A 3,599-nucleotide genomic window follows, 5' to 3' on the forward strand; every position below is an offset into this window, starting at 1 on the left:
ACTACATTATGGTCCATAAGACATGTCTCAGTAAATTTAAAAGTATTCACATCATGCAAAACATCTTATCTGAATATAATGAAAATAAATTAGACATCAATAACAGAAAGATAACTGGAAAATTCCCACAGTAATTATAACCCATACTTTAAAGCCAAATTTAAAGGAAAATTAGTAAATATTTTGAATGAAACTAAAATGAACAAGATATACCAAAATTTCTGGAATGCAGTTAAAGCAGTGCTTAAAGGGATATTAGTGGAGCTAAATGAATGTATCAGAAAAGAAGAATGGTCTTGAATGGCTATGGCTTCCACATAAAGTAACACCACAATGAAAGTAAATTAAGACACAAAAAACAGAATAATGTAAGTATAAAAAATAAGATGAGAAGACAATGAAATGTGAAACCAAAAACAATAGAGAAAATCAATGACTTGAAAACCTGATTGGAAAGTTCAAGAAAATTGACATATCTCTAACTATACTGAGGTCAAAAAAGATAAAAGACACAGACTACCAATATCCAGAATAGGAGAGATTTTTAAAAATTGCATCTTCCAGATATTTAAAAAGATGAGATATTTTGAACAAATTATTCCAATAAATTTGACAACATAAATAAATGCACAAACTCCTTGAAAGACACAAACTTCCAAAATGGACACAAAAACTTTCTAATAAATAAACTGAGTTTATACCCGAAAATCTTCCCTTCCTTTCCCTTTTCTGTTTATAGTTGAAAACAGGAAAAACTCCAGGCCAAGAAAGCATCACTGACAAATTCTGCTAAACATAAGAAAGAAATTATAACAATTCTAATCACACTCTTGCAAAAATTTTAAGAAGGAACATTTCCCAACTCATTCTAAAGGGCCTGCATTACCTTGTTACTAAAAAAGAAAAAGCATTTTACAAAATCCAACTAACATCTCTGATTTAAAACAAACAAACAAACTTTCGGGAACCTGTCAATGCTGAAGAATGTCCACAACCTGGTATCGAGCATATTGTATATGAAAAATCAACTAATACTTAGCATCATACTTAATAATGAAAGACTCGATACTTTTCACACTACATCAGGAACAAACCAAGAATGTCCACTCCAATGATTTTCATTCACATTGTACTGGAGGATGTAGAAAATAAAATAAGGTTAGAAAAACAAATAAAATGAATTCATAATGGAATAAAAGGAGTAAAAAGGTCTTTATTTGCAGACTACATGATAAAGTATGAAGAAAATTCTACATAATCTATAAAAAGCTAGTAGAACTAATAAATGACTTTTACAAGTTTGCAGAACAAAATATAAATAAAATAAATTATAGTTTTATAATAGTAGTGAATTATTATAAAGTGAGACAAAATACCATTTAAAATTGCATAAAAATATTAATATTTAGTGTTAAATCTTGAAAGATATGCAATAATAGTTCACTGAATTGCTGAAAGAAATTAAAAGGGATTTCCATACAGAGTGATACACTGTATTCATGACTCACTTTTCACAATGAATAAATACATTTATCAGTTAAGAATGATATCTTATGTCCTGAAACTAAAATATCAAAAATAAAATATAAGGCTAAAGAAACCATTGTCAGTGGAAGACCTTATCACATCATTTCCAAGAATTTCCTATAAATCATTAGATGCTTGCATGCTTTCTTCATTGCAGCCTTCATATCTTTATTCCTGAATGTATAAATTACTGGATTCAGAAAAGGGATGAGAACTGCATCAAAAATAGCAGGAAACTTGTCCGGCTGTGAATTTGAGTGTGGCCATGTATAGACAAACATGGTTGGACCGAAGAACAAAAGGACCACTGTGATATGAGCTGACAGAATGGAGAAAGCCTTGGATGATTTACCTAAGGAATGCTTGCAAACAGTAAACAGGATGAAGATGTAGGAGATGAGAAGTATGGAGAAAGAACCAACACAGATAAACCCACTATTGACAGTGACCATAAACTGCAACCTGTAGGTATCTGTACAGGCTAGTCTGAGGAGTTGGGCAAGGTCACAGTAAAAAGCTGTCCAATACATTAGGGCCACAGAAGGGTAAGTTCACAATAAATGCCAGCTGAAATAGTGAGTGACTGACACCAAGGGCCCAGGCAGCAGCCAGAAACAATATGCACATCCATGGGCTCATGATGGTCAGGTAGTGCAGAGGGTTACAAATGGCCACATACCTGTCAAAGGTCATGGCTATGAGCTGCACCATCTCCACACCACCAGTGACATGGATGAAGATCTGAGCAATGCAGCTTCCAAAGGAGATGGCTTTGTGCTTTCTGAAAAGGTCATAAATCATCTTGGGTGAGGTGACAGAGCAGGCTCCTATGTCAATAAAGGAGAGATTGGCCAGTAGAAATACATGGGGGAATGTAAGTGAGGATCAGTAGTCACAGAAAATATAATGAGGATGTTTCTAGTCATGCTTGCTACATAGAGCACAGAGGAGAACCATGAGAAGTTGGGTCTCCCATGAGCTGGTGAGTCCCAGAAACACAAACTCAGACACCATAAAATGATTCCTTCCATCCATTGATCCAGCCACCTGGACTGCTGCCAAAATTATGAGAACTAAGAAAAAGAGGAGGTAATTTTGATTATCATGGATGATAATGGAATTCATCATTGATTTTTAGTATTCACACTATGAATGAGAACTACCTGGTCATCCATATCCTCCTACTTGATGATAACAATGATGGCAGTGGTGGTGGTACTGGTGGTGATGATAATGTTAATGATATAAGCACAACTCACAAGCACACATTATGATTGGAACTATCAGCAAAATATCTTATAGCCTCAAAGTAATACCAGAAAATTAGTCAAGGACATCTTCATAGGTGCCTACTGGAGAAATAGAATATACAAACAATAAAGTATATCCATGTACAAGGGGAGAACGGAGAGTAGGTGGAAACAAATTTATATAATTGCCCCCAAAGGGAAAGTAAGCAGCTCTTCATATCATATCTAACCTTACTTTCCTATCTCAAACACATTTCTTCTTTCTTTTATGCTCACTTTCATTCTCTCCTCTACACACAATTTATACTCAGAGAGTATGCTTAATGGGAAACAACTGTTATTAATTGATGGATCACCACCTGGGACTGAGTGTTGTCTGAAGCATGAGATGGTAGTGTACAAAGAAGAAACAAAAGAGGATCCAGTTTGAAAACAGGGTAAATGAAATTAGGGAATATGAAACCTAAGAGCTAGAACAACAATTATACTAGAGGGAAGAGCATGTAAGATTTATGTTTGATCAGTTTCAGTTTCACTGCTCTTCTGAATCTTGTCATTTTTTAAAAAGTTGTCTCAAAACTACATGGGGCCAAAATCACCTGCCACAACACTGAATAAACCTCCCTCTGAAGCCTATCCCTGGCCCTGAAAATCTTTTCTGTAGGCCTAAGAAATGTACAAATATTGAGAATTTCACCCTAGTTGCTGGTAGAGATTAGCCTGTATTGACACAAAAAATATGAATATATCTGAAAATAGCTTCTATATGACCACTCACGTTATAATTTTTATGGCCAGGTTTATGGCTAGGACTTGGGAGGA

The 3,599-nt window shown here is 34.6% G+C and overlaps 1 pseudogene; it reads right to left on the reverse strand.

Moving 5' to 3' along the window:
- Positions 1-1,622: 1,622 nt before the first annotated feature.
- Positions 1,623-2,562, reverse strand: LOC101424901 (olfactory receptor 4F3/4F16/4F29-like; annotated as a pseudogene).
- Positions 2,563-3,599: the final 1,037 nt, after the last annotated feature.

The sequence above is a fragment of the Dasypus novemcinctus genome, chromosome 3 (genome assembly GCF_030445035.2).
Source record: "Dasypus novemcinctus isolate mDasNov1 chromosome 3, mDasNov1.1.hap2, whole genome shotgun sequence".
In the NCBI taxonomy this organism is placed as follows: domain Eukaryota; kingdom Metazoa; phylum Chordata; class Mammalia; order Cingulata; family Dasypodidae; genus Dasypus; species Dasypus novemcinctus.